Source organism: Vigna radiata, unplaced genomic scaffold (genome assembly GCF_000741045.1).
Source record: "Vigna radiata var. radiata cultivar VC1973A unplaced genomic scaffold, Vradiata_ver6 scaffold_299, whole genome shotgun sequence".
NCBI lineage: Eukaryota > Viridiplantae > Streptophyta > Magnoliopsida > Fabales > Fabaceae > Vigna > Vigna radiata.
In genome coordinates this window covers 130,429-141,079 of record NW_014542029.1, presented here as the reverse complement: position 1 = coordinate 141,079, position 10,651 = coordinate 130,429, and positions in this window count along the sequence as shown.

The following is a 10,651-nucleotide window of genomic DNA, read 5'->3' as shown; positions in this document are numbered from 1 at the left end:
AATCTTATAATATAAATAGAATTTTCTAAACTCATCTCATAACTTTAAAAACACTCAATCTCTCTAAACTCGTTCTCTTTTGTTTTCTCTCACTTCTCTCTACTATTTCTTACTCTTGAATCATCTATTCGACACAAGGTGTTTAGGTGATCCTTGCGACAAGGACTACGTTTCCAACCCATCAATTTGTTGATTAAAGTAAGTAAGTTTCGTTCCCTTTTTTTGGTATTTCTTTAATATGTGATCATGCAAATAATATGTCCTTATATGTGAGTAAAGTCTCTCTTTCTTGATTCTTATCTCAATTTAGGTTCTAAGGTTTATTTTCCATCACCAATCGATGATTTGTAGGTTTTTCTAAAGTTTCCTTGCGGTATAAGCAACGACCGAGGTTCCTTTGAGCTATGTAGATTTCATTGAGTTAAGGGAAGCTAGAGTTTGCTTTAATTGGTCATTAATGGTGTATGTGTGAAAAGTCTATGAGTATTGTGCTGGTTGAACTAAAATTATGTTTTAAGGTAAGCATATCATATTCAATTGAACTGTTTTTTATTGAGGAGTGATGAACTGTGATCATAAACTATATGGAATGATATTTGGTTTCTTATTGAATTTATAAAATGTTAGAAATCTGTGATAAGATTAGTTGGTTATTAGTAAATACAATTTATCTTTTATTAGAGCTAGTATTGAGGAAGTGGAGTAGTGAAATTTTGATTCGCCTAGTGAGTTGGGTTGTTGGGCGAATGGTTGGGAGGTCTGGACCACCGTCTCTACTCTCGCCTAGAGAGTTGGGTCTCTGAGCCAGAGGTTGAAGTCTGGAATCAATGTGATTTATTCGAATAGCGAGCTAGGTCGTTGAGCAAGAGGTTTGGAGTCTGGTAACACTGTTTGTGCATTCACACAGTGAGTTGGGTCACTGAGTGAGAGAGCTCTAGGGTCGCTAGCGAGAGTGGTCGTTGAGCGACTGGTTCTTGTTTTGTTTTACTCTTTCATTCTTTGTTCTTAATTGATTATAATTATGCTTTGGTTTCTTGAGGGTGACGTAAAGTTGTGTATTGATGTTCAAGGTGAAGGAATATGGTTGCAAAGTTATGTAAGTAAGTTTCAATATGGAATCTCTTGGTGAGATTCAAGTTTGCTTAGAATGATTATAGGTAGCTCAGCCTTGAGGGTTATCCTAAACTCTAATGGTCTTTCATTCTCAAGTAGAGGGGATTGACACATGTGGTGAAGAATAGTAGGAGGTCTTAGTCTTGGGAGCTTCCAGTATGCTCCAAGGCATAGAACAGACTAACCTTGTGAGTGTGGTAGGGTGGAACCCATTGACAATGACTTTGCAAAGTAGTAGAGGCCACCATAAGTGCACAACTCGCCATAGCTCGACAATCATTTTAAGTCCGGACATTCAAGTTTAAGTCATAATATGTTTAGGATGCTTGAAGTTAGTTGTTCTAAATGCATGATTTGATAGTGTTCATATATTATACCACTGTATGAATCTTTTTATATCTAGCTTACCCTTCTGTTTATATTTGTGTTTGTATGTGGCTATTTTCTTTGGTTGACTATGATCATCCTACGGGTCGTGAACAGAGGGAGATGAGGTACTGTGGAGTATACTCTTAATGGAGGAGATGTTGCTGAGTAAATTTTTTTTATGTCAGCTTTGTAGATAGTTTTGTCTAGGATCATCTGTATATAAAGTTTAAAAGTTTATAGTTGTTTTTGGATAACTGTAAGTTCTACTTTATATTATAGTTAACAATTATTCTATCATATTAGATTTGTGATGACTATTATATAGTTAAAGGCTATATTTTGGGATGTTACAATACTCATAAAATTCATAATTAAGAGTCAAATTGTCATCCTTTTTAAGTTTAATAAGTGATTATTGTCTTAAACGTTCTATCAATACACAATTTTATTAATGGTGATTAGCAAAAAATCAATATTATCTATAACAAAACTTTATAATTATATATTTTTGATAAATAATTATATGACAAATCTAACATAGTAAGTCAATTAATTTGAACAAGAATCAAAATAATAAAATAATATTCATTTGAGCCATTGAAGAGAAGTTTTTGAAACATTTAGTAAATTTTCCAAATAACTCATTTAATGAGGAAACCAATAGCTTAATTTCATTTAGACAACAAATTTTCAACATTTAACATGACAATTCTCTCAATAGAGTTAGGATGTGAACTTGACTTAAATCCCAAATATAATTATTGGTTGATGGAAAGAAATGTTTTTCAACTTTGCTACAAAAGCTTGAAAGATAAAAGGATATGTGACGTTTTCCTAAATCAACGTGAGAGACGTCCCTTTCACTCATGACAATTATTTCCAAACCACTATAAGTATAGTTTCACGATGAAAGTTTAAACTTGAATCAATGATACATGAAAAATTGTATATAATCAAAATAATTTTACAAATAACTTCTTTTCTTGTTTTTTTTTTAATGTTCTTATTAGAATTATTATGGATTTCAATATAATGTATGCATTTCAATTTTTTAATCACAATATTTTATTCAATTTGCATAAGGAATATAACTAAATCTATCTGATGCATAAAATAAACTATAGATTACATAGCATCCACAATGAAATTGGTAGCAAATGAAATGTAATTGGTTTTATAATAAGAACACGGTTTGGTAGTTGTGGAAATATCAATCCTCAAAACATTTTAAAGCAATGATTCGATTCCAATCAATTGACTTATCCGAAGACTTGTGAAAAAAACCTACTTTATACTAACTTGGATTTTTTATTTTAAACCACAATTTTATTTTATATAAAAAAGTATAACAAACCATCAAACCCGTCCTTAAAAGTATAGTGAGAGAATTCTACGTTAATATGTGACAGATAAATTAAAAAGTACTCTGAAAATGCATTTCGCAAGTTTTGAACAAATTATAATGTTTGTAATATTCTTTTTACTAATACTAAGATGGTTATTTTTTAAGAAACTCCAAAAACAATCCAAATTAATATAATATAATAATTTACACATGAGAACACGAGAAAACAAGTGAGGGTTTATCTATCGCATTTTTATTCTTAAAAGTAAAATTTAACCTTTTTCTTATTGCTATACTTATGAGGTATCATAGTTTTATCTCATTCTCATATCTATGAAATTCATAATGTGTATTTTGAATGCATTTTGAAATGTCCATTATTATTTGATTCGAAATTTATTTTCCAAAATATATTAAAAAACATGTCTTTTGGATTGCATAATTAGAAATATAATTTTTTTAATATATTTTGAACTGTGTGATTTGAAAAATTTTAATCTAAAAGTATTGGAAGTACCTTAGTATGTAAAAAAGAAAACAATAAATCAGATCTCATACCTCATCCCATAAACCATCATCTTAATCCCAAAATCGCAAAAAAAATAAAATAAAAATGAAGGAATACCTAATCAATCGATAAAAATGAAGGAATAAAAATGAAGGGAGGGGCAAACCTTCCAAATGCTTCAATCACTAGTGCAAAAAAGGTTTTTTATACCGGTTAAAAAAAAGCTTTTTATACCGGTTTTCGTGTTGGTATAGAAGTAGGGGGCATAGAAAGTTTTCACTTTTTTACACCGGTTCTATAACCGGTATAAAAAAATTAACTTTTTACACCGGTTATGTTTGCAACAGGTATAAAAGTTTGATATTTATACCTGGTATTTTGGGATCAGGTATAAAAAAGTCGTCTAAACGAAGCTCGCTTTTATACCTGATGTTGTTATAACCGGTGTGAAAAACAAAACTTTTTATACCTGATATGACTTGAACCTGTGTAAAAAGTGACGTTTTTTTTTTAAATATTAGATTTGTATGTTCTACTATCCACTTATATAAAATTCAATTCCATAATACAATCTAAATAATCAATAATAAGAAAAATAATCAATATTGTTTTTATTATTAACACATCAAAATAATTCCTTAAAATAATATTAACCTAACAAAGTCCCTAAATATATTTACATAACATAATTACACATAAAAATAGTTCTTCAACTCAAAATGTAATATTGAAACATCTAATCATCTAGAAACTGTTAAACATAGAAATTGAAAATTACATTGTTTGTAATTCAACTTAAAAAATTAACAATTACATTGACCACGTGCCTTTATCATTTCTATCCACCACAGGCCACATCGTGTTGCATTTAGCTGACCCAATGATCCAAGCTTCTGAACATGTTAAGTTAATTGATCAAAAAGAGAATGTGAATGGTATATACCAGTAAATAAAAACGTTACACAATCTCTCATGATCCAAAATAAACCATACATACTAAATATATGTTAAATGCGTTTTCCAAGCAATACTCAACTTCCTTTCTTGATTGATCCAATATGAAGTAAGTAAGCCCCATCATTTCCTAAAAAATAAAGTATTAGAGTNATGCATTTCAAAACAATCTACTAACAGAAAGCTTATGTATTGGAAAAATCAATGTTAAAGAACTGTAAGACTAGGAAAAGGAACAATTCTTGGATTTCTTCTTAAAATTAATTTACTTTTTCATCGTATAGGAAAAGACACGGTAAATGTCATAACGAAGAACAACAACAAAACAACAATGTCAAAGAACATCTTTAACAATAAGCATGACTAATGCAAATCACATGAAGTTCATCTAAAATCCTTAATGCAATGTAACCAGCATCTCCCTGCATCCATTACAATTAAAATAGATATTATAAACTAATAGATAATCACAAATGCTTATTGAGAAACCATCGTTAGAAAAAGATATTAAATACACAGTGAGACAAAGATATTTGCATTCATAAATAAAATCTAGAATTTTATTAAAGTACTCGTAAAACTGTTTTGCAATGTTACTTTAAATGTTATTAGAGACAACTTTTAATTATTTACAAGTTAAAAGCTTCTACAGTTTATCAAATTTAAGCTCTAAAATTATTAAGTTTTGATGGCTTATGTTACTTTTTTTTTGTGTAGCAGAATGTCAGTGATCGTAATGAGGGAAGCATAAGTGCAAGCTAATATGATCAAAAACCATTTCTGGAGTGTTCACCTGATTACAAACGCATAATTACTATCCATAACAAGAAACTGAAGGGTTGCCTGAAGGATAAATTGAGAACTGAAGGTGAAGTTAGACGCCTAAGTTGGAGTGAGAATACTCTTGAAAAGGCTTATTTTAACATAGGAAGAGTGGTTGTAAAATTAAATCAATGGCTTATTTTAACATAGTTCAATGCAGAGAAAATCTCAACTAAATGGCTGTGTAGACGATAACTGCTGTTTCAGTAAGAAAGATTTGAGAATTGTTAGAAGAATCTGACCTGGATGGTGTTTGTTATGGCTCTTCTGATAGAAGGATCGTTATATTTTTTGGTGAAAGAAGAATTGTGATACTATGAAAGACTTGAAGACCATGGCCAAGAAGGTGGTGCTTGTAGAATGTAGAAGCAATTGCTTCATTTAATGGCTCCGATTCTGGTTCTAATAGTCTTGGCAACTAGCATGTTCAAGCTCCTGAAATGTAACACAGGGAAACTGAAATGAGTCATCATGCTTTTGTCCAGCAAAGATATTAAACTTTTACCAGGGAAAATAGAATTCAATGATTTAATTAGTTAATAATGTGAATTATATAAGCTCCCCATGAATGAAGAATGAAAAGTAAGGGATATGATAATTAATAAAGTGGTAAATGACCTATAGAATTATATAAGAATATATATATATATATATATATATATATATATATATATATATATATATATATATATATAAAAGCTACAATGGAAGCAACTAGAGCAACAAATGATAGGGGCAATAGGATTAGAGAGGATGGTACCTAGGAAGGGGAAGAGAGAGCTGAGTCAGTAAAGGAAACATAACAACAGCAGTACTCCAGCACTGGTTGCTCTGTACACTGCCAACAACTTGTCCATTTCTTTCTTTAACTGTCGTGATCAACCATTTCTCTGCTTGAACATAAAAAAGACANTGATGTTCAACTCAAATATTTGCATAACAAAAGTTATGACAAAGGTGAGCANCATAAGTTATCAAATTAAAATTATAATTTGTATTCTGCATGTAACTCAGAAAATTATCTATTGCCTCTCTTCAGTGTAGAAATTTATATGCATTCATGAAAGAAAAAGGGAGCAATTGAGATTTCACCCTAGAGTACATACTTTATGTTCCAGAAACAGTAGTTTTACANAACTAAATTTACGACAAGGATAAATCAAGATNAAAGAAATTAAGTTCACAACAAGACATTCAATTATTGCATACCAGGAAGTTGAATTTTAACTGTTACTTGATGTTCAAGGTGTTTGATGCAAACATCTGTGAAAATATTGAAGAGAAATTTTAGCAACAAATAATGGAACAAGAATAGTAACATCCTGCAATGGAGAACCGGCACGGGTAATATAATTTGTATAAGTTAAAATAAGATCTAAAAAGTCAATGTAAAAAAACATTAAAAAAAATAAAAATCTTGTTGATCAAAGGAAAAAATCATCGTAGTTATACTTCAAAATCATTATTATAAACAAAATCTTCATTGTTCATCTTTATATTCCTCTCCAAAAACACACACAGCATGACAAAAATATAAATTATAATGCACCTAAGGAACACATTCAATCATTCACACCTTTGCTTGTTTTCACAAAAAAAATCCCGTAATCAACCTTCATGGTTTCAATTACTCAGATCAGAATAACTGATAGTTTTCTATCATAAGGAAAGTTGAAAAAGGAAATGCAAATCAAAGACAAGAAAAAATGATGGTTAAATTTCCATACCCTCCAGTCTAAGTAGACAACAACCTGTGGAAGCTCTCAGCAAACAAAGCCCTTGAATAGGAAATGTTGGCATTGTTTCTAGCAATTAACAGAAACAAAAACTAAGTTGTAGCAGTATTCATAATATAAAAAAACAAATAAACAAATGATGAAGCAAATATCAAGGTGTGAATGCCAATTCTGCCGTAGAAATTAACTTGTAGCAAACAAAACAGGAGTCATTCAGTTCTGAACTGGCTTAGCTCATTTCACTGGATGAGGACAATAAGATTACTTTTCCTTCTTAGGATTCTCTTCCTGCTCCCCTATCTGAACTTATGACTTTGAATGGCACAAATGCACTTGCTGGAGCATCATCAGAAAAATGTAAGATTTCTCTTTCGCTGTATTTCAAATTTTATTATTCAAAATAGTTGTTTAACATCTGCTTTCTGAAATATTTCCAGCTGCAGATGTTGCACAAGCAAGTGATATCGGAATGGTATCTGAAAAGAATGGGGAAGTTTTAGAGANAATTGGCACAGAGGAAAAAGNATCTACTGAGACTGATCCAGTGGTATGTCATACTGCTCCTAAAAATCCTAGTTAAGAGAACTCAAGCAACATGAATAAATTCTATGTCGTCACTAAGGAAAGAAAAGAAACTGAATTTGTATAAAAACTAAANGTTTGGATGGTAGTGTGACAGAGAGAAGANAGAAGAAGATGGGAGGAAGAATGCACACGAAATCGGACTCGGAGGTAACGAGCAACAACATGGAGCAATCATCGCCGGCGAAACACCGCAACAACATAAATATTTTGCACACAATGAATCAAGCGAAATTGATTGCCTTAACAGAAGATTACACAAAAGGCTTTCAGTCAGAGAAGAATTATCAGTATAAACCCTAATTGATAAAAATGTACTCACCACGACAGACCACCTGACGACGGCACACCACCGCAAGGGTTTCACTTACCACAGCCGAGAACTTCAACCACGATGAACAACTTCAAACGCCGACCAACAGCTTCACCCAACGACCTCGACAACTTCGATAACAAGAACAATGGCAGGAGAATGAAGAAGAATGGAGAGAAGGAAGGAGTGAAGAAGGGGGAAGAAAGGAGGGAGAACAAGAGAGGGAGAACAAAAAAAAATTGCATAGAAGAAAAAGAAGAAGAGTTGCGAGTTGCGATTTGCGAGTTGCGGGAAAAGAATATTTAATCTAATCCATACCAGTTTTAACGTTAACCNNTGTAAAATAAACGATTTTCCACAACGGTCCTCAATGCCACCGGTGTAAAGCTATCTGTGTTATTTACAATCATGCCCCTGCATTAATTTTAATACCGGATTTTATTATAACTGGTGTGGAAAAGTTTCTTTTATTTACGAAATTGTCACTGCACCACTTTCTATAGCCGGTGAATTTTAACCGGTACAAAAAAATCGCTATAAAAAATATATTTTCTACTAGTGAATGGAGTTATTGTGATGGAAGGGTGAAGAATGAAAGTATAGAACAAAGGTGAAAACTGAACATGGAAGAGCTGCAGCGTGAAGATAAAGTGCGAGATGCAGGAAAGCTTTTACCTTCTTATTATAAATATTAAAGGGGTAACTTGGGTATATAGCATATTTTGAGGTGCAAAAATTGGGGATGCATGAAGAAGCATCATGAACCTATTTGGGTCCTAAATTGCAACTTCTCAAGAGTTTTTTAAAATAGGTTTAACGCGGTTTGATCGTGTTAAAAAAATAGAGAACTTCTTCCTGTCATTGTTAAGGAATTTTCTACTTTGTGAGAAGGAAAAATAATGAACCACATTGCGTAAAATCATTTCCTGTGAGTAAACAACTCCTTCCTTTCTTTATTCTTCTCTCTTATTTCAAATAAAAAAACATAAACAATATATAAAAAAATAAAGAAATTTCTTCATTCCTAGTTTCGTCAAACAGAACAAATTTCACCAAGCCTCTGCTAAAATAGTCTTTTTTTAGATATCAGTGTCATGACATTCTGAAAGTAAATTCAGATTATACAATCTTAACAAATTCTAAAACAAATATTCCATAAATATTTGAAAACAAAATCAACATATATAACAAAAGCATGGTGTGATAAACTATTAATATCTTAATCACATAATGATTTGCAGTTAAGTTAAATTTAATAAGCAAAAAGAAAAATAATAACTTATACTTAAATAAGATTCAATAGTTGACCCATGGATTTATGTTTACAACAGAATAGAAAAACTAAATTTTGAAGTGAGATGCAATTCATGTCCAAAATGTGTTTGAAGAAGATGCATGTCTCAAATGTTGGCACTTTATTGCTCAAGATTTAAATTATGGCTTGAGTGAGGTACACCATTGTCTTTCCTAATTAATTCGAGTGTGAAGGTCCAATCACAAGCCTTTTCTTACGATCAATCGATTCTTCAAATTTCCTATTTTTTTCAATTTTTTTTCTCTTACTTTCTGTAAAACCTAAAAGATCGAGATAAAAGTATATTTTGAAAAGTACGTAAAAGTTTTACAAAAGTTTAATAATTTCAATGTGAATAAATTTCAAACTTATATTTAAATTTACTTGAAATTAACATGTATTATATATATATATATATATATATATATATATATATATATATATATATATATATATTAATGTCGCAACCGGAATCGCGACGGGACGACAATCCAAAAAAGAAAAGGTCGTTTGAAAAAAAGATTTTGGAGTCGCCACCATAATTTATTCTGGAAAACTACGGAAAAACCGTAAAATGATAAGGCAAGGTCTACAAAACCAAATTCTGGTTTCGGAAGTCGGTTACGTGTGAAGAAGGTGTTAGCACCCCCACAACGCCTGCCCTAAGGCAGTACCTTTAACTAAATACGTGAATTTGATATGGTTTGCAAAATGTTTAATTTCCCCTAAAAAATAAAACTCTAAAGAAAACAAAATATTTTTTGTGTTTTTTGTGCCCGACAAGGATTGACCTTGCTCCTACGTATTCTTAGTTGGACTGAGAAATCAGGGTTACGTAGTTCTTTAATCGTTTAGAAAATTTGTTTGAGAAATTGTTTGAGAAATTTGTTTGAAAAATTGTTTGAAAAATTGTTTGAGAAATTTTTTTGAAAAAAGATTTGAAATTTTTTGGATTTTTGGAAAGTGAACCTGACAAGGACTAGCCTTGCTCCTACATATCTCCATTTTTGATGGAGAATCAAGGATAACGTAGTTCTGGCTGAAAGGTTGATTGTTTGTTTGAAAAAGGATGTTTTGGTATTTTTGTAATTTTTATGTAAGAAAAAGAAAAGGTCTTCTAGCACAAGGACGATGCGTGCGATCACACATGCGCTAGAATCCTTAAGATATATATTTTAATTTTTATACATAGAAAAGAAAGGGTTTTCTAGCACAAGGACGATGTGTGCGATCACACATGTGCTAGAACCCTTAAAACATATTTTTAAATTTTGATTTATAGAGAAGAAAGGGTTTTCTAGCACAAGGACGATGCGTGCGATCACACATGTGCTAGAACCATTAAAACATATTTGTTATTTTATAAAAGGAGAAAAGGTCTTAGCGCGAGGCAGATGCGAATAATCGCACACACGCTTAAACCTTTAAAATATTTTTGTTATTTTAATAAAAGGAAAAAGGTCTCAGCGCGAGACTGATGCGAATGATCGCACACATGCTTAAACCTTTAAAATATTTTTGTTATTTTGTAAAAAGGAAAAAGGTCTTAGCGCGAGGCTGATGCGAATGATCACACACACGCTTAAACCTTTAAAATATTTTTGATATTTTGTAA